This window comes from Mastigoproctus giganteus, chromosome 13 (assembly GCF_048544385.1).
Source record: "Mastigoproctus giganteus isolate SK-2022 chromosome 13, ASM4854438v1, whole genome shotgun sequence".
NCBI lineage: Eukaryota > Metazoa > Arthropoda > Arachnida > Uropygi > Thelyphonidae > Mastigoproctus > Mastigoproctus giganteus.
Window position 1 is genome coordinate 38468716 of NC_143587.1, and position 26603 is coordinate 38495318.

General features: G+C 40.3%; 1 protein-coding gene across 1 annotated transcript in view; it reads left to right on the forward strand.

Moving 5' to 3' along the window:
* Positions 1 to 9229: 9229 nt before the first annotated feature.
* Positions 9230 to 26603, forward strand: part of LOC150075981 (uncharacterized) — a 701253-nt gene continuing 683879 nt past the window's right edge. Inside the window, exon 1 of the mRNA XM_090387465.1 lies at positions 9230 to 9534. The gene's annotated coding sequence lies outside the window, so the exon portion shown is untranslated. The remainder of the gene's footprint in view (positions 9535 to 26603) is intronic.

A 26603-nucleotide genomic window follows, 5' to 3' on the forward strand; every position in this document is an offset into this window, starting at 1 on the left:
GCACGCCGTCTGCCGTTCTGAACTGGGCATCTTTGCCAAGTTCACTTTAAAAACCCCATCCCTAGGCAGGGAGGGGGAAGAGATGGGCCGCTATTTCATCCTCTGCCCTGCCTCCCCCCTTCTTCCCCTGGTGGGGCTTGCTCCACTGACACTCCTGGGATCGCCTTCTCTTTCGTTCCCATACTTCTACTTGTTCCCCCCCCAATGTTCAGTTCCCCCAGCTCTACCTTTAACCGACAGTGAATGTCCCAACTGCAAGCTACTAAACTTTAATGTGAAAAATTAAGCTAACCTTCATTTATAACGGCCGACCGGGCTAGTCGGGTGGGTAAGGTGCCTGCCTTGCAGCCCAAAGGTATAGGTATGAGGTATATTGAGGGTCTAGCGGCTCCTGGGATTTCTCCCATCTCCACGAATGTTCTATGTATCGGTGACAGTACCCTGTCAAAGCCAGAGATTTAGAAGTGTGTGGGTCATGAGTAGTGTTATTTGTTGTGCCCATTGTTTATCCGGCTTATTGGCCGCCAGGCCCCTAATGGTACCCGACGTTGCCCATACCTCGCCACGTCGAGGCTAGCCGGGTGTTACCATTGAGTCAATTGTACTCTGGCAGGTCCTGCCACTTACTTTCCTGGGATTTTAGTGGCTAGGACCTAAAATAAAATTGGAACGACCGCGGTTGATTTTAGTTCACTTACATTAAAGCGCTAGTATGGGGTTTGACGATGAAGGCCTGTTTCTGAAGTGCCTAAAAGGTTGGGCGAAATTTTTTTTGGTGTATTTTAAATTTTGACGTGTAGGGCTATACACTGTGCAAGAGAAAGTGCTGGGAGGGGAGAGGGAAGGCTGGGGGGTGAAATAGGAAGAAGAGGGTCGATAGGGTAAAGTGTAAAGTGTAAAATGTGTTTAGTGTCAAGCGGCACCAGGGGTTTCCCCCATCTCCGCGTTGCTTGCATTGTGATGGGTGTGCCAGTTTACTGGAAATGCCAGAGATTCAAAAGTGTATGGATATTGTACATGTGTAGTGTCGTGTACCGTTGTTCATCTGGTCGATAGGGTAGGTGACCCCCAATTATTCAGTGAGGCATGCCCATGCCCCACAAGAGGGAAGGAATGGTGTGGCAGGGAAGAGAGGAGACAGCAAGCTGTCACCTCCCTCCCCTGCCGGGTGTGGGAGTAAAACAATTGCACTGCACAAGAGAGTGCAGAGCCTTGAGCCAATATGGCTCCGTCAAGGCAGCAACTTGCAGTTTCTCTATCTTCGTCGGTCTTCTCTGTCATCAGTAGCCTTTAGTATCCAGATTTGTCCTCAGCTATGAACACTGGTCAGGTACGTTGTTAGTCTGTTATCAATGGCTGTGGTTCTCTTCATCATGGGAAGATCCGCATCTACATGGGGTTATTCTTGCGATCGCTGGTTTTAAATGATTAGTAGTGAGCAGGTTCCAGAGGGAGGTTCTCCTTGAGTCCTCTCCACGCGTGTTCTGTGTCTCTTTTTATTTATTTATTTATTTATTTTATTATATTTTTTTTACCTTCTTCTTCTGTAGATGGCTATCAGTGTTTTACGCCTACCAAATAGTTTTTGGGCATGTTCTTGGGGAGGTAGTGTATTGCAGTGATCAGTCTGCACCTGAGGTCCTCATAATGGGTGCAATCGTACATAATGTGCTCCCAGCACTCAAGTTCCCCACAGGCACAGCTCAGATCCACCTCAATCTCCAGCGCTGTCAGTTGGCTTTAAAGGCCCCTTGACCAGTCAGTAAATAGGTGGTGTATAAGCCAGGTTGAAACCAAGTTGAGGGACTGGGGTACATCCTGTCGATGTTCGGAATGAATTTCCTGGTGATATTTCCCTTATTTGAGTTGGCCCAGCGCTCCTGCCAAACTTGCATCAGGTGTTTTTGCAGTCTTACCTTTTCATTTTTTTGTGGTGCATTAACGTCCACAGTATAGCCATGGTATGTATAAGGTATTCCTTTCTCTATGTGGTAGTTCATTCCCCTTCGCGTGATCTCTAAGTCAAGGGGGAGAGCCCCGGCTAAGACCTGCAGTGCGTGGGTACTGGTTGTTCTACAAGCACGTGTAACTGTCAGTAGGATGGTTCTTTGCGTTGCATCAAGGATGCGTCGGTTTACTACAGTTGCTGTTTTAGGAAACCATATTGCTGAGGCGTAAGTGATGATCGGTAGAAAGGTTGTTTTATAAAACAATGACAGGGTGCGTTGGTTTAACCCCCAGTCCCGCCTGGCGATCCTAGCAACCAATCCAGAATATCTTTTAATTTTGGCTCTGATATAAGTTAGATGGTGTTTAAAGGTAAGATTACCATCCAGTATAACCCCTAAATATTTTAACTGGGTCAGTAATTTTATTGTGGTAGGTCCCACCTTTATTTGTGGCGGTCTATGTATATCAAGCTTGCCTTTTAGCAGGATGGAGGACGTCTTTGTTGTTGATATCGTCAGGCAGTGGGTTCTGGTCCAGTTTTGCAATATCAGCATTGCCTGATTGGCCTTTTCCTCTAGCTGGGCCCTGCTATCTGCAGCAATGGTGAGGACCTAATCATCAGCAAAGGCCTGGGAGCGCACATCACCGAGGTGCAAAGCCAAGAACCCGTCCAGAACCATGTTCCACAGGAGGTCACGGGTTCGAATCCTGCCTCGGGCTTGGATCAGAGCAGCGCAAAAACCTTGGGCGTTGCATTACGGCCACAGAAGCTGATGCGCCAAAAACTAACAAAAAAAAAATAATTTAAAACCTATCTTGGCCTTATCTAAACCTCTAGCGTCTACCCTATTTTTTTTTTTTTTTACCATAGGCCCTAGCCACTGAAATCTCAGGAAATTAGGTGGCAGGGCCTGCCAGAGTAAATAACTGTAATACTGGTGGACTTGATTTGCCTCCAAGGGGCCAAGTGTGGGCAACGTTGGGCCTCAGTAGGGGTCCAGTGGCTAAATGACCAGATGAACAACGGTACACGACAGTACACATGTACAATATTCATACATTTTTAAATCTCTGGCTTTTACAGTGTTCTGTTTCACATGACAATGTATACTACGCGGAAATGGGGGGAACCCCTGGTGCCGTTTGACACGAATACACTTTACACTGACTTATAATGGGGTCAAGCGGCTAAACGGCCAGATGAACAACAGTACATGACACTACACATGTACAATATCCATACACTTTTAAATCTCTGGAATTTCTAGTGAACTGGCACACCCACCATGAAAACAACGCAGAGATGGGGAAACCCCTGGTGCTGTCTGACACTAAATACACCTTACACCTTGACTTATGAGGTCTGTGCGAGCAGCACAATGGTATCGTCACCGTCCTCCCCACGCCGGGTGGAAAAGGCCCGGGTTCGAATCCCGTCGATGACGTGAGGACCTTTAATGGGCTTTTTCACTCCGTGGCTGAGTTAGTCGGTCTCAGACGTAGATAGAAAGGTTTTTTTTCCCAGAAACTGGGGTTTTTCGTCCAGCAAAACAGACAAATCGACCATAGAACACATGCAATTAACAGGCATAAGAGACACAGTACGGCAGATGGATTTATTTATTCGGGTGGCCTAAAATTAATAGTTTTTTTTTTATGACTTATAATGGGACTCATTTTGGTGGCCGAGTGTCCTTATCAGGCTCAGACAAGCACAGATTCCTCAAAATCTCTACTTCTGCATTAAAAGCTATCTATGTGACAGATCTGTCAGTGTAGAGACTCCCTACTCCAGGGTGATCAGAAAGATCCATACAGGCTGCCAACGGGGCTCGGTCCTAGGACCACCTTTCTGGAACATGGCCCTGGATGAGTTCCTAAATCAAGATCTTGGGCATGTCAAGTCCCAAGCCTATGCAGACGATTTGATGTTTTTCGTGCCTGCCAGTTCAAGAGCCCAGCTTGAAATTTCTGCTAACTGAGCACTTCAGAAGTGGGCTACCCAGCACAATCTGACAGTCTCGGCTGAGAAAACCTCCACCATCCTCCTGAAAGGGAACCTAAGCTCAACCAGACCACCACAGATTAAGATCAATGCCACAACCATCAAGCACTGCACCCAGCTTAAGCACCTTGGTGTAATCCTAGACTCAAAACTGTTCTTCCTCCCACACCTACAGTATATCCAAAAGAAAATAAGAAATTACACAGCATTGGAGGAAAGGGTCATACACAGGGACTGGGCGTCTAAACCGACGTACCCTAGCCCCGTTTTACAAAGTAGTCTTTATTACAGCCATCTCATATGCTGCAGGGGTCTTGTATCGCCGGGAAACTATTGTCACCATTCAAAGAGCAATACTACTTACCATCACCAGAGCCTGCTACACAGTGAGAACTGCTGCTCTTCAAGTCCTCGCTGGAGTCCTCCCTCTAGACCTTGAAATAATTAGATGCATGTTGTTTCATCTGTCCAAAGGAATCTCCACTACCACCATTGGATTAACCACCAACCCAGCAATCAATCGCAAGACAGAGAAAAGGCGCCCTCTCGCACACCTGCAGCAGGCCTGGCAGGACAGATGGACGACATCCACTAAGGGAACAATCACAAAGAAATTCATCCCTCAAGTAATGTTCACGTTCCCAAAAGCCCCAACCTGGTTTTCCCCTGACCTGTACATAACGTACCTCCTCACAGGCCATGGGTCGATACAAGAAAAATTGACGTCTCTGGGCATCATACATGATCCATGCTGCGACTGGGGCACTGACGAATCTTGGCACCATATAATGTATGACTGTCCTGACTATGAAGACTTGAGATCTATTCTGATCACAAAGATTATTAATTTGCCAAAGGACCAAGAACATATACTAATTCATATCCATGACAATTATAACTACTTCACCACTTTTGCACAGGATGTCTTCAACAGATGAAGAACATTAAGGAGCCTAAACTACCAAGACGAATAACTTGAGACAGATTCTGGGCACCCCTCTCCAATAGCATCAACCTCCAACTTCATCGCAGTTGAATTGAACTGAAATTCACTTCCTTCATCCAAGTTTCATCGGGCTGATATCTGTACTGAATTTGCAGGCAAGATCAACCAGTACCTGATCCCACTCAAGACTCCAAACCCAGATACTGGAGACACCAGCAGCTTTTCTGCCACAAGCCACATTGGCAATCAAACCGAGCACTCTAGCCTGGTTTTCTTTTGCTCTGCTCCCGGGCCGGGGGAAGGAGATTGGTTCCTGCCTTCTCCCCCCTTCCACCCCCTTCTTCCGCCTGGTGAGGCATGGGCCTGCCCCACTGAATTTCTGGGGTCACCTTCTCTATCGTCCCCATACCTCTGTCTTTCCCCCCAGCCTTCAGTCTTCCCCCATACTTTGTCTAACTCACCGTGTACATCCCACACAACTTATCAATTAATAACATCCAAATTTAAACAATGCTTACATAAACCTCTCTTGGCCTTTTATATTCTAGCGTTAACCCCCTTTTTTATTTTATTTATTTTTTTTATTTTTTGTTTTCACATAGATCCTTGCCACTGAAATCTTTGGAAACTAGGTGGCTAGGTGACCCCCCAGTCTTCAGTCTTCTCTAACTCTCTATCTGTACGCCAGCGTATACCCCACAGGTCAAAATTTAATATCAACTAAATTAAATTCGCCCACATTTCGGTCTTTCAATCTAGCGTACAACCCACTGCCAGAGTACAAAAAATCTACTGGGTACCTGACCTGCCTCCCCTGGGCCAAGTGCGGAAACGATGGGTCCTAACAGCTAAATGGTCAGAAGAACAACACCACACATCCGTCCACTCCCCACACAGAGTTCTGTGCTACACAAACAGAGTACACAATGCGGAGATGGGGGAAACCCCTAGTGCCGTCAGACAACACACTTCGCACTGACTTATAATGGGGTCGTCTCCTCTATTGACTCCACTTCTTCTGTCTTTCTCCCCCCCCCCCCAGTCTTCAGTCTTCTCTCCCTCTCTATCTGTACGCCAGCGTATACCCCACAGGTCAAAATTTAATATCATCTAAATTAAATTCGCCCACATTTCGGTCTTTCAATCTAGCGTACAACCCAAGCAAACGTAAATTTTTTTTTAGGTCCTAGCCACTGAAATCTCAGGAAACTAGGCGACAGGATCTGCCAGAGTAAACTAAAACTACTGGGTACCTGGTCTGCCTCCACGGGGCGAAGTGTGGGCAACGTCGAGCCTCAGCAAGGGTCTGGCGGCTAAACGGCCAGAGGAACAACGGTACACGACATCATACACCTCAAAATCCATATACTTTTAAATCTTTGGCCTTTACAGCGAACTGTATCATACCACAATGTAAACTACACGGAGATGGGGGAACCCCTGGTACCGTTTGAGCCGAAACACACTTTACTTTACCTAAACATCAATCGCTTCTAGCCTTCTGGCTTAGATCGTATTGTAGTACCTAAACATCACTGCTAACTAGGTATACCCTTTCATGGCAACCGTCCTCCCCTCTGGCGGTGATGCCTTTCAGCAGGATAATGTGCCATGCCACACCGCCCAGATTGTTTGAGACTGGTTCACGGAACATGAGGAAGATTTCCAGGTATTGCCCTGGCCTCCAAATTCCGCAGACATCAATCCCATCGAGCATCTGTGGTTTGTGTTGGAGCAGCAACTCCGATCTGTGGCGTCTCAATCACGGACCTTACAGGAGTTAAAGGATCTGCTGGTTACGTGTTGGTACCAGATATCACGAGACATTTAGAAATCTTATAGCGTCCATGCCTCGCCGGGTACGAGCTGTTTTGGCTGCACGTGGAGGACAAACATCATATTAGGCAGGTGGTCATAATGTTTTGGCTCATCACTATATGCATCTCTTCACAAGCGACACCACGTTCACAAGTCTTAAATACAAGCGAAGCGTGCAAGGACTGTATAAAGCTAACAGTACTCCATTAAAACTGCATTTAATCTATGAATTTCTTTTTACCATACGTATTGTAGTATGGTAAAAAGGTCCGATTTTAATGATATATGAAAGAGTTTGACAAATACTGTGTTTTTAAAAAGCTCAGATGTAAAATGTCATGAAAATTCAACAACTGAGATTCCCTTTGTTACATGCGGAATTACGGACAGACAAAAGTTGTTCTTATTTGGTTTTTAGGAGCATTAGCAACTAAGGTCATGTTGCTCCGGAGATATGCGGTGGTCATTCCCTGACCTTTCCGCATCCTCCGTATTTGGTGGTCACGGGCTCGAACCCCCGTCTAATCAAGAAGACGTGTGCTACGCACTGCTGCTGCTCTTGCCCACCTGGCGCCTCGAATGCGCCTATAAATAATAAAGATAATAAAGTAATACTGTTAATAGACTAGCCCTCCAAATTCCGTTGCCTTGGTCTACTGTTGTTGATCATTAGCAAGATCCTGATATTACTGTCTTTAAACAGAAAGGAGGAAATTTAAAAAAAAATGCTGAGGACACCGTCTTTAAGAAAACACCACAGTTTAAATCCTACTACTACTTCAAATAGCAATTGCAGATCTTTTCTAATATGCAAATAGAAGCATAAGCAGACTAGTTAATATTTTAATAACCAAAACCACATTTTTCTAGATACCAATGTATGTAAAAGTTCAGTAAGATTTTACTGGGGAACGTATTAAATGTTTTCGTCCACTTTAGAAATGATATATATATATTTTTTAATGAAAGTATGAACAGAGAAATAGGAGCTTAGCTGTTTAATTAATAAAAGTGTGAAAATAATTCGGTGGTAGTATAATGAACGGAAACCAGAAGTTCCTGCTTGTAGCTACAGTGATATTACAAACACCTCCTACTACTGGTGATTATCGTGAAGTATGAAAATACAGTAAACTATTTCGGAATCATCTGCGATTTAAATTGGAAATCTCACCATAATCATATCCCTAGACTAGAGGTTCTCTAAGTGTGGGGCACGACCATTTGGGTAGCACAGTTGGTAGAATCACCGTCCTCCACACACTTGGTGGAAAAGACCTGAGTTCGAGTCCTGATGATGTAAGGAATTTTTACGGGTCTTTTTCACAACGTGATTGAGTGAGTCTGTCTCAGGCGAGGTTTTTTCTCCAGAAACTCGAATTTTTTTTTGTCCAGTAAACAGAAAGTCGATCACAGAACACACGCAGTTTACAGACACTATACAGGAGCAATATGAACTTAGTCACTGATGCTCCTAAAACCCTACAACAAAAACTCTGGGGCGCATTTAATTTTTGGGGGACTTTTTTTTTGTAAGAAGCACTTTTTAAATTCATTGCTTGGGTAACGTGATTTAGTTAGATGGAAGGGAGCATGAAATTTATGGAATATGTTAATGAAACGTAAGCTGTAAAAGTTCGGAACCTCTATCCTAGAACAACAAGCCATTCAATTGCCTTTTATCTCTGTCTGAAAAAAGAAAACATTTAGAATTTAAAAGGTTTTAGTATTTTTGTTTTGCTTAAAAATTCCATTAATAGAAAATTTGGTATATTTCTTTCATTTATTTCATTCTAAAGTTGCGTTTGCTAAATAATGCTTGCTCTAGTGTTTCGGGAAACTATTTTAGATGAAATAATATTAAAAGTTGCGAATGCAATATTTCTAACGAGTAATCTTTGTAAAGATCATGGTTATGAAAATGAAATTTGAAAAAGTCATAGCGCTCATTTACGAAAGTTTTGCGAAATTGCAGGAGAAAAAACTTTCAAAAGTACAAAATCTGTAGAGTGATACAAGAAACTCATAACATAGCATATAAATATTTATCTAAAATCAAGTAAACACTAAAGCATCAAAGTAAAAAAGTTTCAAACCCTAAACGCCAAAGTCATGTGTCTTCTTCGTGTGTCCAGAATGCACTACAATTATATCTTTCGAGGCAAACTTAGTACCTTTTCGATTTTTGTCTGCATCATTCTGCAGATGACGTAAGCTTGAATCATCTTGTAAGGGGAGGGAACCCACTTTCGTAAGAGTTACCTGTGCAGATTACTTCCATCATTTCGACCAAGAAAGCGCGAGAGAGTTGCTTTCCTTCCCTTGGTCTCTTAAGAAGCCCGTGAGTTATTCCTATAAAAATAACACCGCCAGGAGAGGGCTGAAGTTAAATTTGGTAACTCGACTGCAAAACCGACTGAGCACGTGCTTCTGGAGCTTCGTGACCGTGACGTCGGATGTCACCAGCAGAGGACAATATTTTTCGGAGTCTCCCTACATATTGCGGCTAACAACCCTATCATATGTTTTTGTTGCGGCCTGGAAACCCCCACACTAGCCTCAAGCCTTGGTGCCGTCTATTTTCGCATGTCTCTCCGATAGGAACGTCCCCTGTAACCCACATTGCTTCTTTCCTCGGAGTGCTGTATACGGATAGATCGACAAGCGGTTGGGTTGTACCGCAACAAACTACCGGCATCTAAACTTCCTTGGGGTCAAGGTACAACAGCGAGGACAGTAATGACCTAGGTGGTCAGAGCCACGGACATATATCTTCTTCTTCTTCTTCGTGTGTTTTAACGAGCTAAGTGTTAAGGTAAGTTCTAAATAGTATTGGATAGTTTGGGCTCAGATTGGGCTATCAGTTTTTTTTTTTTTTTTTTTTTAAGAGATCATTAAACTACTTTCAAATAAAATGTTCACACTCGATTCTTATATTCAAGATTTAGTCTTAAAATATAATATTATAGCTATTAATTATTAAATTATCAAATTATTTGATAATTATTAAATTATAAAAGCGCTTATTTTAGAAATATTATGACATTATAAAGTGCAGAGGACGCGAATGCATTTTGTAATTTTTTTCATATGAAAATGTGCAAATGACATATAAATGTTATGACGTTAGCCGACTATATAATATGGTTTTTACAGAATAAAAATAAAATTCTCAACCAGCAATTAAATATTATTTAATTCAAGGCATTACGTATATTTTACATCCATATTCTTTATTTTACTGTCTTTTTATTTTTGGATTATTCTCAAAAGCAATTGCACCGCAAAGGAGAATGTAAATTGTTGAGTTGCTTCTAAATTTTTAAGTTCAGTTACCCAGCAGTAATATTGCTATTGGGGGGAATAAATAAATAAGTTGTGGTGCTCATCCTTTCTTTCTCTCGAGACGTGACAGCAAACAGCAGCCCGTGGCTAAAGGTTGGACAGAGGTCAAAAGTAACAGTAAGGCTAAGTTCGGGAGTAGCACTCTAATAAATAACGAAGGGAGTGGTTATCGGACATCCACGCATAGTGATAAATTTATGAACACAACGAAGAGGGTGGTTAATGAAAGATGGGAAGAAAGGCAGACTAAATATTTATCCACTCCTAGACTCAAAGGTGTAAGAGTTGATGGAAATATGGAGTTCGGGGAAATGTTATTGGTCCTGTCCGGTTCTTATATTTCTGACAATGTCTAGCACCATTTTTATTTATAAGAACGAAAGAAAAAATAAATTAGCTTTTTCTGGCAACCAGCATCCATCGCAGAATTCGTTATATTTATTAAAAGTATGTTTATTAAAATTTCAGTCCTATATTTTAAGAATGTCTTATAGAATATCATAAAAACTCTGCGAAAAAGAAAACGATTAGTAATAGTAAGCTAATATTAATTTTAGTATGAATTAGAATTTAAATAAATGAAATAAATTGGAATTGCGTTTTGCATGTTATGGCTGTATATGACTTTATTTAATATATATACTCAGTACCTACTTTATTAAATATACAGTATTTACCTAATATCCTGTGGGATCCGTTTTTGTACTACAATGCAGCAGTGACTCGTCTAATCATGGACTCATTAGCTTTCAATAACGTTCTAGTAGTATAATAGCCTGGATGTCTTTCGACTTCTGTATAATGCTGAAATCGGTTTGATCTTTCAGTGTTATCCCGCACATGCTCTATGGGATTGAGATTAGATGGCTCTGACAGCCATAATGGGGAGAAGTCCCCATCATGTTCTTAGAACCAGTCCGACAAGAGGTAAACAACCAGAATGAAACATCCATAAACTTCCAGAAAGTACAATTGGTTCTCAAGCATGTTTAACAATGGGAATCTCAGCAACCATAAACTCTCAGTAAAACATGTCCCAAACCACCACCACGACCACCAGCTGTACTATTGTGGTTATGCATGACGGGTCCATGGATTCATATTATTGTCACCATACCTTAAAATGTCACCATACCATGATACAATTGGAAGCTGGCTTTGTCAGACCAAAGAACCCTTTATCAGTTTCTGATGCTTGACAGCCTATTCAAGGCTTTCTGGTTGTATGCAGGCAATAATGGTGACGGCGAGGTTGTCTATTGCTGAAGTTTAGGCAGTGTAATGTTCAACGCTTCGTATGCATGATTTCCTGTCGTTCTGTCCCCCTGATTGAAGTGGACTGTTATTTTCCTCACAGTGGCACGTCTGTTGGCCCATAAAATCACGACAATCTTCCGCTCTCTCCGGATATGAGACCTAATAGTTTGCGGCTGGCGCGATGGCTGTTTTTTTTGTTTTGTTTTTTTTTGTTTGTTTACCATTCTTTGCAAACCATTGTCACTGCTGTGGTTGCACACCTCACCGTTTCAGTCATTTGAGAAATACTGGCATTTGCCTTCCAGGCACGTACAAGCACAGCACGTTCAAAGATTGTGAAGTCACGCTGTTTGCCCACCCTACAATGTCTCTTGCACGACAGCTAAGGATGCTCCTTCCCCACACAGCAGATCTCAATCCACTCGAGCAATCCAACCGACCTCTTCGGAGGACAGAGAGAGAGAGAGAGATCCACAACCAACCAATTTGCAACAACTGAGGGAACTCGTTCAGTTGATGCTACGACGAATCTGTTGTTCTGAGAGCTAAAGGGGGAATATTTTGCTATCCGGTAGACGTATTTAAGAAAACAGCCACTCAGTGTATTGATGATTTAGAAGAAATAAATAAAAGCAAATATCCTATGGGACTTAACCCGGAAAAATATAATAACTAGCCTGGAAAATAAAAATACATCATTTATATTCTTTAAGATATAAATTCTAGACAAGACCTAGTATTTATGCCAAAAGAAGCCAATTTGATTTTTGCCTCTATTACTTTGTCCATACCAATACAAGATAAGAGAGTTCGCGAAACTATTAATAACCCCTTAACAAATACTTGAAAATCTCTATAGAAAGCGCATGATAAAAACATTAAACACAAACCACTCATCCTTTTCTCATTAAATACATTCAAAAATAGTGTAAAAGATACTAGAATTCAATTGACATTTCTGGACATGAAGCTACATTATAAACTTTGGACACTACTTCACACCATTTTCAGTTTTATTATTATAAATACTCTAAAGTAAATATAGATCTTTTCATTATTTATTTTGACTTTTATCAGAGCCACTCTACAAGAAACATCCGCTCGTATTTTATAAATGAAAACCTCGTTTCTTATCTACATAATTCGTGCGTCAGTACTTGTATGACCCAGGCAGCAGACGTCAGCTTTGACGTTCAAACGATCTAGTTGGCTTCCCAAAATTATACAGATGATACACAAGCGCCCCCTGTAGTGTGACCGTTTTTAACTTTTTCGCTCAGTGCCAGCGTGTTATAGTATATATGGATCAGTTTCGGTAAAATTTACTGAAATTTCATTTTTTTTTATTTTTAAATTTTGATATTAAAATTTATTAATTTTGAAGAATCGTTCTTTTAAGAATGATTCTTCTGAAATGTGAGATTAGTTGAGATGTAACTCTACACTGGCCATAGTAGTTTCACTTAAGTGTACATCTGAAGCATTAATTTATTATTAAAATTATTAATAATGACATTGATTATTGGTAAATTAAAACGTTAACTATTCTGTGAAAAAAACCACACAAATACTGGAGAGAAGAAACTTTCGTTTTGTGGGACAAACCTTTAAGAACAGCAAAATATTTTCCAGTTATCTTTGGCATTATGCCCATAACGTGAATTTCAAAATATCCAAAAAATTTCTTGGCTTATATTCTGACGTAAAGCGATATCTTCTTAAAGAAATGTAAGAACATTTTAACAAAAATATTCTTATAATAATAATCAAAAATCAAATTGTGTATTTAATGCTTCTAAATTTGGAGTGCATCTGGTATTGTACAAGTGTAAATGGTTGCAAATAAAACTAACATATTCATAATAAATGAGTATGTTTGCCAGAATACCAAACTTCTCGACATTCTGGAAAAGATTTATAAAGATAAAATTTTCAACATTAATTCGTAACTGCTTTTCCGTTGTAGTAGAGTTTTAGGAGCACCAGCAACTAAGGACACATTGCTCCGGTATACCCTTTCTAAATTGCGTGTGTTCTGTGGCCGATTTTATGTTTGCTGTACGAAAAACTCGAGTTACCGGGAGAAAAATCATGCTACCCTCGCTTGAGACCGACACTAATTCATCCACATTGTGAAAAAGGCCCATAAAAATTCCTCTAGTCATCGACAGGACTCGAACCCACGTCGATTCTACCCACTGTGGCTCCCCAAGAGGGTGCTTTTCTATTACATGCAATAAATATTAAAAGCTATGTATGTGCACTATTTCTATCGAGCGATCTTTATATAAAGATCGTGGTGTGCACACTGATTGGGTCATAGTGCTCATTTCTAGTGGAAACCTGTTACGAAAGAATTGAATATAAGAAACAAACTTATTTACGTCTAGAAGGCGTCAATTTGACGCCTTCTAGACGTAACAGAAACATTCCTTTATGCTTAAAAAATAATAATAAAATAATTAACAATTGTACGCTTCAAAAATTCGTAATTTGAAAACTCCCATTTAGCAGAAAATGGACATGTAATTCAGTATTTACCAGTGGTTTTTAATAGAACTTCTGATGTAATATTACTGTACTCAAAAATAATAATAAAATAAATTTCAATGTGAAATTGCTCAAACTGTAAAGCTATAACCGAATCTAAGTGCAGACCACTTATATTTAAAAAGAACTTGGTGTCCTTGTATTGGCCTTCTTTGTCCAACCACAGCTAGAGCTGAAGTCCGTCCTAATTATTATTCTAAACTTATCCTTAATTTTGATTTCTTAATTAAGGCAACTTAATTTACATTTAAATTAACCTTTAAACTTATTGCGATTATTGAACTTTATATAAGATTCTCCCAAATATCAGCTATTAGATTTAGACTCTTAACATTAAAGAATTATCGAGTATTTAAATGCAGGACTTGCGCACATTTGCACTATATTTTTTCTTCCACTGAAGAGATGGCCTTAAACATCGAAACGGATGTCAAGGTGGTTCTGATAACAGCATTACACTGCATTATGTTTCTATTACGAGTTATGGATTATGTATTACAAATTGCGCAACTCCTGAGGAACAGCATCATAACCCGATTAATTCTGCAATTGATATACCTAGTATAATTAATTTCCGTCTGTAAGCGTCCAAAACTCACTTGAGGATAACGTATCTAAGTGTTTTAATTATATAGTGGTAGCCACATAAATAGCACCACTGTAAATTTTCTCCCAAAACAAGCATTACAATTGAATTGGGAGAAAATTTACAGTGGTGCTCCCCAAGAGGGTGCTTTTCTATTACATTCTATTAAATAACTATATTTACCAATAATCATAGAAGTACATTGCAAACTATATGAATGTCTTTTTATTGTAATAAATGTTTGATATCAACGTTGTTTAATAAATTGGAAAAATCATACCAGCAGCAAACAAATAACAGTTGTGATACCATTAGTCCATCTATGATAGAAAGTATTTTGTTGGCCCCACCACGATCTTTAATTACCGCCTTGTACCTGTCTCGAATGCAGTGTATCAGATTCTTGCTGTAATTGGTGCTTAGTTCATGGTAGCAGACATGAATAATGATTTCTTGTAACGTTATCTTTCTTGATGGCTTTTTGGCAACAATTTTCTGTCCCATAACACTCCAGCCGTTTTCAATCTGGTTCAAATCGGTACTATTTCTTGTCGTGATAACGGTCGGACATTGCAGTCTCGCATGAATTTCACCTAAAGAAAAAAAAAAAAAAAAAAAAAAAGAAATGACAAAATAGTCAGTTTTTTAAAAAAAAGTTAAAATTAGCATACTAGAAACTATACTGAATGATTATGTAATGTTGTGCTAACCGTACGTGCAGTGTGGCAAGGCACTGAGTCATGCTAGAAAACAATTTTTTGTTCCTTGAAAAAGGTCTCTGATGACGGGCAAAAGAGAAATTATGTGTAGTAGCACCATTTAGAAAATATATTCTGCCACTCCTTTGTTCGTTATGCACCCATAAACCATCTGGCCCAATGAAAACTACTGTTGATTGAACACAGTCAGGGTGACAAACTTCGTTAGATCCACGCCAAATATAGCATTTTACCATCCGCTCCGTGTAGGTTAAATTTCGATTTATCAGAGAATATCACAGATTCCCATTGCTCAATTGTCCAATTAGCATGTTCCTTAGCCTCGGTTATTCGTTTTTCCCTCGTGGATTTTGTCAATAAGGCCTCTTACGAGGTCGATATGCTTCCAGACAACTCATCCCGATTCTTCGATGGATAGTTGTATCACTTGCGTTTACTCTAGTATACTCTATCCACAGACTCTGTCTTGTGGAAACTTCCAAAATCTGTCCTGTACTGCCGTACTTTTCCGTTTCAGTCGAGTTCTAGATTTTCTTTTGATATCTCCAGTCTCACGTTTCTTTTTAAGTAACCTTGACACAGTGGACTGGTTGCAGCGAACTTTTGCAGCCATATGTCGACTAGAAAAGAGCAATAGTTACGTTTTCTTCATTGGAGTTAACTGAGTGTATGCCATAGCGCTGCTGAATAGGAAGCGAAGACAGGTAGATGGATGTATAAATAAGATGGTGCAATATCACATTAGTTTTACAGGATAATGGCATAATTTTACCCATAAAATGAGTTAAGAAAACATTGAACTTTAAGAGGGCGATGCATTATATGTGGCAGCCAATGTAGATTTATATCGGACTAAGACGAAAAAAGCATACAGCAATGTGCTGTATCTTTTTCTTGTATAATGATGTCACCGTCCTCCCTACACCGGTAGAAAAGGCTGGGGTTCGAATCCCGTCGATGACGCGAGGAAATTTAATGGGCTTTTTTTCACTCCATGGCTGAGTTAGTCGGTCTCAGGCGAAGATAGCAAGCTTTTGTCCCCGCAGAAACTGGGATTTTTTCGTCCAGCAAAACAGGCAAATCGACAAGAGAACACACGCAATTTACAGACAAAATAAATATATGAGTAGATGGAATCATTTACGGGGTGACTCTAATATCATAATTTGGTTTTGTATAATGATGTAAGCAAAAAAATCAACATAACAGGAACTAAAGCCACCTACACAGCTATGCTGCACTCCATAAGCTTCGCATGTCTGCGCAGAACAAACATGTCCGTTTGGAGTGATGCGATGAATGGCCACAGTGGTTGATGGTCCATTTAAAACGTGTAATGTGGCCCGACTAGTCCTGTTTATCATGATCATAATATCCAGGAATGTATAGACAGATTGTTAGCATTAACATTAGAGTAGCATTAACATCAGCCAAAAAAAAAAAAAAAAAAAAACAAACAACCTTGCCATTTCACCCATCCAGTTACTCCAAATGTTTGTCTAGTTCTGCCTTCAATTTACTTAAGCTGTTAACTTTTACAACAACAGATGGAAGTCTGTTCCAGCAATCAACTACCCGCTGGCTAAAAGCAAACTTCCGCACATCTATTCTACAACTGTCTTTCCTCAATTTGAATCTATGTCCCCTCAGGCAGGAGGAAGAATCCCATCAGCATTGAGTTTGCTCAAACCAGTCAAGGCCTTATACACTTCAATCAGATCCCCTCGCAGGTGCCTAGTCTCCAGACTCTGCAATTTGCAGAACTTAAGCCTTTCTTGGTAAGAGCACCCCTTTGTTCCCCTCACTAATCTTGTTGTCCTTCTTTGTACTCGTTCTAGTAACTCTACATCCTTCCTAAAATGAAGCCTCCACACCTGACCACTGCCTTATACAAAGGGACAATCACCTCCTTATCCTTGCTAGCAAAATTCCTGTATATCATTGACAAGACACCATGACCTGTTCTGGCAGCCCGTCCGCACTGTTCAGAGAACTTCATATCCCACTGCACAATTATCCCCCCCCTCAGGTCTTTTCATTCTCCACTACCCTGAGTGTAGTGCCACACAGCTGGTAAGTTTCTCTTGGGTTAATGCTACCCATATGCAGTACTTTACATTTGTCAATGTTAAACTTCAGTCACCATTTCTCAGCGAATCTGCCTAACTTTTCTAGATCCTGTTGTAGTAGCATGCTGTCTTTACTGTCATTAACAACCCTGCCAACCTTTGTATCATCTGCAAACTTGGACATTAATCCTGATATACCTTCATCAATATCATTGATAAATATACAAAACAATAATGGGTCCAACACCCTGGGGGTACTCCACTAATAACATTAATCCACGTAGAGCAGTATCCATTGATTACCACTCTCTGTCTTCTCCCCCTCAACCACCCCTTTATCCATAGCAGCAATTTGCCTCCAATGCCACACTGCTCCAATTTGTACAGTTGCCTTCCATGTGCAACAGTATCAAAAGCTTTCCTGAAATCCAAGTATATGATATCAAAATTGTTGTGATGCCAGTTCATGCTTATTTGATTGTGTGTTTTAAAATGTTGTTCAACAGAGAAAAACGTAGTTATTTTGTGCAAATACGCCTGTGCACACCTATGCACAACGTTACATCTAGTATCTCTATCTCAAATTAGCAAGACAAAAAGCATATACAGTTTCCTTCCAACTTAAGACCTGCTTGAAGAAGATCACTTAAGAACCCTGACACACCATTGAGCAACACAGAGGAGAAAACATTCAGACAAACTCAGGGTTCACTTGCACACCATAAACGGCTCGTTGCCTGCAGAATAATCACAATTTCCACTCTTTATAGCCTTGAAAGGTCACATTTGCAGTCGACATTGTCTCTGTTAACGGACTCTGAAACAAAGTCTTCTCTGTTTCATTGTTTCACTGTAATTGCTACCTGAGAGGGGGGGACTTACAGTTTCAATTGCTATCGAAAGGAGAGAGGGGGCTTCTGGTAACAATAAATGTGTTTCTACCTACACTAATGTAGAGAAGAGCTGCAGATTTTGCACGAGGAGTTGTAACGGGGTCAACAAGCAATTAGTGGAACGATACGATAATCGCAGTCAGATTAGACGCCGCTTTCCGTTAAGGTTAACGACCCATCCGTGTTTACAAAATAGACTTGGAATGGTAAGTTGTCTTATTTCACTGACTTATTCAATGGACACAAACGCCAAGAGTTCGCTGCATACTCCACTCGTTTTCGAGAATGAATATTCGAAGAATGAGGAAGACTGAAAGGAGAGATTTTAGACTAAGCAAAAATAGTCTGACCATAAGAAACGTGAAGCACTACTTCAGACCCAGTTTTCTGGAGATCTCCACAAATTGCTTCAAAAATCTCCTGGTGGATTTTTAAACATTTTTTAAAGGTTTTAGATTCTTTTTGATACCTTGACGTAAATTTTAACTTTATAGTTCACACATAAGGGAGATGTGATGTGATGTGTGTGTGTGTGTTGAAGCACCAAAGCAATTAAGGCTTTAAGGCGTCAACTTTACATGTATTGTGTCTGTGGTCAATTTGCGGTTTGTTGAACGAAAAACCTGAATTTTCGGGAAACCAAACCATGAAACTCGCTTAAGATCAAGTAATTCAGTCACGTTGTTGCTCACGGGATTCGAACATAGTCGTTTTCATCGTGTAGAAGGATGGTAATTATAACCACTTTGCTACCTGTGAGGTCAATTACTTTCAATACCTCGTTTACTTGCATGTGACAAAAAGGCAGATTTTGAATATATGGTGTTTTTCTAAAGTACCAGATTAGTGATGTTTTATAAACATTTTTATCTTATTTATACCGAATATTTTTGTTTATTTTTTGTGCAAGATAAACAAGAAAAACAAAAGATGTAAAGTTATGGCACTCACCATACAAATAGCCCTCGTGAGTAGCATGTAGATATAATCACCGTCCTTTTCACACAGGGTGGAAAAGGTCTGGGTTCGAATCCCATTAATGACGCAAGGAATTTTTATTGGCTTTTTTTCACAACGTTGCAGAGTTAGCTGGTCTCAGGTGTGATTTTTAATTCCGTAAATTCGGGTTTTTCGTCCAGCAAACAGTCAAATCGACCACAGAATATACGCAATATACTGACTCTCAGATCCTTATTCGCTTTGGTGCTTAAAACACCAACGTTATCACCATATATACTCCCTGGTCACCTTATCTCACGAACTAATAGTGTGCTGACTGCCGAGATGGAATGGAGTCAACGACATGTTGAAAAGTGACACGAGGAATATTAGGCCATTTATGTAACAAAACTGTTTTCATTTCCCAGTGGCATGGGCAGAGGATTGTGCTGACGATCACAACGTTCCAGTTCCAAAGATGCTCAGTAGAAATGAGACGAATTCCACTACCCGAATCCCAGGATCTCAGTAGGATTGAGATTGGTGATTGGACTGGGATTGAGATTGGACTGGCCAGGGCAGATGTCCGAAGTCTTCCTCGCGTTCCTCAAAAGGCTCTTTCACGCATTTGGCGTGGCACATAGTTGCATTGTAATTTTAGAAGTGCGTTCTCTAAAGGGGTAAGCATAGGACATTGCCGGGTATGGCTGATCAGTAACAATATTCAGATATGCAGCGGCGTTGACAGTGGACTAGGAGACCAAGAGCTCCACACAATTATACCTTCTACAGCAGCCTATGCTGTTAGTACACAAGAGTGCCTTGTGTGAGTTCCAGTGCCTTGTGTGATTTCCTCCATTGCGTGTACTTTTCCATCGGTGCCGAAAAACGTAAGTTGGGATTCACTGGACCACATCACTTGCCTCCAATCCTGCTGCATCCACTCTTTGCACCCCTAGTACCAATGCAGCAGTATTTTCCAATTGGTACTATTCAAGATCAGAGACGCCGCGAAGGTTTCGTACTGCTGTAGCGTATTTTTTGCATGATTCTTCGCATGGTGCGAATATCAATGCTTGCGGATGTTCTAGTAAATACAGAGGTTAACTCTTCTGCCGTTTGGCGAGCATTGATAATCCAATCCACACTAGAACACCTCACTCCGTTCCCTTACATTTCCCATCGCAGTTGTATCTGTTCACAGGTGTCTTCCAGGCGCTTTTTCCGTTCATTAAAGACTCGAATGACACTAGTCTTTGAACACTCGACAATTGCAGCTATCCCTCTCTATAGCACTTGCTAAACGCGCACCACCAACCATACCTCTTTGGAAGCCCAAGAGATTGTGTCCGCTCCCCATTACTAGTAAATTGTTTTGGACACTAGTCGAGATGCATGGATTTATAGCGCGTTCTTTATTTTTTATTTTTGCATATAGTCCAAACCTCCACGGTCCAAATAAACTGTCTGGGCAGTGTACTTGTTAGACTACAGCAAACACCTTGTTCATTTGATAGAAGTTAGTCCTGTTAAGAGGATACATAATTTTTTTGTGTTAAATAATTAACAGTTAAAGGCCACTAATTAAGGTACTTTTTCCAAGGTGTTTTTCAAATCCATTTTCATATGAAAACAAGGATTTCAACCAAATCGAAGAATACTTGTAAGTGCTTATACCCAAATCTTAGTCATTACCAAGGGAAAAAAAAAAACTTTGAATTTTATTGTTGTTGGAAGTATCTAAGTGTTATAAGTGTTTCTCAAGAGTGAAGCAAGTGATAGACCACCCCAGGGGCTCACATGTGGTGAGTATGGGCTTGGCACACCCAGGGTCCTGAGCTGGATATCATCATTCTTCTCTTTCTTTCTTGGTGATTCCTTTCTACTTCTCTCTCTCGGTAATTCAAAATTTTTTTTTTTTTGGCTGGTGCAGCATAAGCCTCAGGCTTCCTTGCACCATATTGCTAATAATAATAATAATAATAATAATTTGAATGCCACCATGTTGTCATCATAGCGAACATTGCGGAAACTTCAAAATCTTTCTTTCCAAGCATGTAGACTCAGCGCTCACATTAGGCCCTACACATCAACAGGTTTTTACCAATAAAATGCTTGTACACTCTCGTGGATTTCTCGTAGCCGCCGGCGAATAAAATTAAAATCGTTAATTTGACCCTTAATGATAAAAGGTTGTGCATCGCTGCTCAAAAACTCCGAAAACGCCGATGCTTCAAAAGACAGGAAATAAGCAAAAATTACAGACACTGGAAGATTCACAATGATGTTATTTATTTTTTTAATGGTAACTTCAAATACGAAAGGTTATTGGTACTCTGTCTGCGTTTAAGGTTAAGAAGACAAAAGATACCGACGGTGGACCTTGAATTTCTCTGGATTAGACTTTTCAGGAAATACATGCGAGGGAACGTTGTCCCAAAGAACGAAAGTGGAAGGGATAAAAGAAGAGGCAAAGTTCCTTCGGTGATTTTGGAGTAGAACAGTGAATGGATGTTGAGTAGTTGACGAACGTGTTCGAACTGGTCTGGAAAAAAAAGAGGCGGAATTTCTGATGTCATTTCACAACAGTGCTTGCGGAAATATCTAGAGTAAACGCAGAAACAGAAACTGAATCCGTGTGATAGTGTAGAGAGAGAGAGAGAGAGAGAGAGAGAGAGAGAGAGAGAGAGAGAGAGAGAGAGAGAGAGAAAGTAAGTTTGTAAGAAATGGGTCATTAATTAACCCGACTGTCCTCTTTTGCATAGAGTTTAGGAGCTTCACCACACATGTGGGAACAACATTCTACGATAGGGCAGATTTGAGATTTGTACAAAGTTAGAGGCTGTTCATAAGAAAAGTAATATCTAGAACGAAAAAGAAAATTCAGTTTTTGTTTTGTTTTGATACAATGAAGAAGTATTTGAGATGTGGTGATGTTGTTATTGGGTTTTAGGAGCATCTACGACTAAAGCCTTATTTCTCCGTACATACTGTCTGTAAATTCCGTGTGTTCTGTGGTCGATTTGCTGTTATACTGGACGAAAAACTTGTGTTTCTTGGGGGGGGGGGGGAACCATGCTACCCTCACCTGAAAGCGACTAAGTCAACCACGTTGTGAAAAAGGCCCATAAAAATAACTCTCGTCAGCAACGGGACTCGAACTCAGGTCTTTTCCAGCCGGTTTGGGGACGACAGCGATTCTACCAACTGTGTTACCACGAGGGTTATGGTGATGTCAGAAGTCAGTGTAAGGCCTCATAAAGATATCTGATATCATGGAAAAGTCTGCGCGGTAGCACAGTGGTATCATCACTGTCCTCCACACACAGGGTGGAAAATGCCCAGGGTCGATTCCTATCGATGACGCGAAGAACTTTTATGGGTTTTATCACCCTGTAGCTGATTAGTCAATCACAGGCGTAGATAGCAAGGTTTTTACCCCGGAGAGACTGGGGGGTTTTTCCCAGCAAAGCAGGCAAACCGACCAGAGAACACACACAATACACATGGGTAGTTGAAAGTATCTTTCCAGCTGACCCTGATATAATAATATTTTTTAGTTTATATCACCCGGAAATGTGTTTTCGAAGATGAGAACAGAAGAAGTAGACATCTTTTTTTTTTTTTTTTTCTTTTTTCTTTTTTTTTTTGCGAAAAAAATAGTCAGGGTTTTAAGTTTTGAAGTTAACTAAGTTTTCTTCGCCCAATAAGAGAGTTATCTGGAGATCGGTAGTTAAGGAGAGAAGCTATTCGAAAAATTTAAATTTTTTGTGCAGAGTAGGATTTGTCGAACTGGAAAGTGAATGTGGTAGAAAGTAAAATGGACAAAATTTCTAGTCAATTGACCAACAGAACCTTGGAGATTTTTTGGCACACGGCAGTCACCGACAGCGGATGCCATTTCTTATTGTTTTATAGCCGTGGATTATTTTCTACAGGATTAGGGGTGACGAATTCAGTAGATTAATTTTTACTTTTCCTTAATTACTTTGATAGTAAATTTTAATTTTTGTAATTTTTAAATTTAATTTTGGTAATTTTTCAAGTTACTTTCTGTGCTTTTTTGTATATATAATTCTTTCCTTTTGTAAAGTTAATTCTGATAAGTTACATTCTTTTCGGTATGATGTAAGTTTAAATTCCTAAGCTCATTATAAGTAAATTTTTGGTATCTGAGTAATTATTGTAATATTTTGTTAATTTAGTGCTTAGCTTAATAATGGTTGTTACAAGATCCACTTCGAATACGTCTTCCGAAGATATCTTTTATGGGCCTTTTTCACAACGTGGCTGAGTTAGTCGATCTCAGTCGAGGGTAGCGTGGTTTTTATCCCGGAAATCAGGGTTTTCTTCGTCCAGGAAACAGAAAATCGACCACAGAACACAAGCAATCTGCAGACAATATACACGGAGTAATATGGCCTTAGTCGCTGATGCTCCTAAAAACCCTACTACAACACCAACTGAAGGTATCATGACTCAGATGGGTTGTTGTTGTTGGATTTTAGGAGCATCGGCGACCAAGGCCATATTACTCCGTGTATTCTGAGCGATTTTCTGGCCGGTTTGCTGGACGAAAAACTCGAGTTTCCGGCAAAAAAACTATGCTACCCTCACCTGAGGCCGACTAACTCAGCCACGTTGTGAAAAGGCCCATAAAAATTCCTCACGTCATCGACGGGACTCGAACTCAGGTGTGAGGAAGACGGCGATTCTACCAACTGTGCTACCTACGAAGGCCTCAGGTGGGAATGGCAGTAGGCGCTTCATGTGTGAGTCCTAGTGGCGTGTATTCCAAGGTCAACCCACTAGGTGCTCCTAGTTCTACTGATCATGCTTTCTTTGTTCCTGATGTAAGGAGTGTACCAGTCTTAAATTGCAATTTGGTGCATTATTAGATGAAATTCAATTGCTGAAAAATCGGGTGAATACTCTAGTAACAACTAAAAATTGGGACTTATTAGAGACCAGTGACCTGAACCCCCCAATCAATTCGGGCCCCAGAACAGAATATTCAAGTGCCTACTACTCGGATTCAAGAGTATTTAGTTTTATTGGATAGGTGGACTTAGAATCAGGGTGTGTCTGCGAGCAGCAACGGTTGATAAGGTAACCAACATTTTGTCAGCTTTTAAAGGGGGGCAAAGCGCATTATTCATGTAGTAACTAACGATATTAAGTACACACAAACTGACGATTTGTCAGATAAATATAGGACCGAGGGACTCTGCAAGTATGCTAGGCTTTTGCAGATGGGGTGATTTTATCAGTGTGGCCTGCACTTGTAGGTAGAAGGAATCTCTTTTGTAGATGGTGGGATACATTTGAACAAAGTTGATGCAAGGGTTTTGCCAACGTGCTTGAGAAGATCCTAAGACATCACGGAAATTGTTCGTTTGGGAAACAGCAGTAATAGTCACAGAAGCCACGAATGCATATACTATAAAAATATAGCACGTGGAGGATAATAAGATGGATGAATAATGAGCTAGCCAGTTTAAAATAGCAGAAAATGATGGCATGAGAAAATCACAGTGATGAAAAGTACCAGTAACTGCTACAAGTTGATCTGTGTACTATAGGAAAGGTTAGGTTGGCAAAAGCCGATTACGAGAAATCGCTCGCCAAGAGAACAAAGAATAGGGGAATAGGAGTCTTTCATGTATGTGAATACAAAAGAGAGAAGAACGAATCAGATCGGACCCTTGAGTAATGGGTGGAGAAAAGCGTAGGTACAGTAAACCACCTGATATTGCAGATGAATTGAACAGGTACTTCGCATTTATATTTACAGACGAAAGATCCTTCATCATGAGAAGTAACTGCGCAAGCGAAACTGCAAAGCGTGGAATTAACGATACTGGAATTACAAAAGACTATTTATAAAAAACTTGAGCCGATTAAAGTTCCCGAAGTGTATGGCATACACCCAGTAATTTCGAGGGAGGCGTCAAGACAGAGTGCATTGAATCATGAGAGTATCATTGGACTCGGGAGAGATTCCTTTGGACAGGATAAGTGCCAACGTATCACCGGTACATAAAGGTGTTCTAACAGCGAAGTATATAGCTACCGACTCGTTAGTCTGACTTCAGTGGAAGGGGAAAACGTGGAGACAATGATTAAGAAAGCAATACAAGGTCATTTAGATAAAAATGCAATTCTGAGAGAAGCACAGTACGGTTTTGTAAAGGAAAAGTCACGTTTAAACAACCTAGTTAGGTATTTTTTACAGAGTCGCTCATGAGCAGGATGTAGGAAATAATTTTGCCTATTTGGATTTTAGCAAATCATTTGATTCAATCCCGAACCAGAGGCAAAGCTGGATAAGTTGGAACATGTTGCGATCGCAGGGAAGAACCTTAGATAGATCTGAGTGGTTGCAGGCTAGGAGACAGAGGGTTGTGATTAAGTGTTACTCTTTAGACTAGACCAACATAAAAGTGGAGTCCACCAAGATTGCTATTGGTACCACAGTTTCTGATTTTCTAAAATTACATCAACGAGGGGTTAAAGAACGTGCTGTTATCAGCAGATTATGTCAAGATGGGGAGAATAGTTAACGATCAGCGCCAAGCAGAACTTCTTCAGGACAATTTAGATGTTGTTGTGTAAAAAATGCAAGATGTTACACTCGGGGAACAGCAACCCCAAATACTTATACACTTGGTGGGCTTGATTAAAACAAGTAGATGAAGAAAGGAATTGGGATTAAATTACGCAGATATGAAGTTCTCAGTGCAGTGCAGACAGCGACAAGGGAGTGGACCCATGCCCCGTCGATGATTTATTGAATATTTTCTTATAGAAGGGTTATTATTCCACTGTATGAGGTGACTGTAAGGCTGCACTTGGAACAGTGTAGTATGGAGGCTGCACCTAAAAGAAGACATCGATCATCTTGAAAGGATCCAATGATGGGTAACTCGTCTGGTGAAATCGACAAAAGGTCATCTCCGTACGAGGAAAGTTTGAAATTTTGTTATTTACTGGAATACGTTGCCTACATGGATGGCTGCGCTAATAACTTCAGGAAATTAAAATGCAGCTATGTCGTTCCTTCCTCATCTACGTGAGGAAGGAATGACATGGGTAGGTTATGTATGAAACAAGAAATGGCACGCATTACAAATAAGCATCAATATACTTCTCCTTAGGGAGGAGTGCTGTTTACTTGTAGTGTAAGGTTGCGGTAACTGGTGTTGATTTTCATAATTCTGTTAATTGATTTGAATATGCAGTGAAATATTTTTTCATTACGATTGTTTCATTAATTTAACATCGATTAACTAATTGGATAACTTGTGACATCATTTGCCAGCAAATTACCACTCTGTTGATAAATCCGACCCTGATCGTTGTTCGTGACATTTTAATAGCGTTACCTTTACCAGAGGATAGAGGAAAGTCGTAACGGACAGGTTAGCGGAATGAACAATAACCAAAATCGTGTCATGTGTGGATACGGTTCGGGTTTACGGGACCGGAAAATATGCCTTTTTTTCTTTTTTTTTTTTTTTTTTATA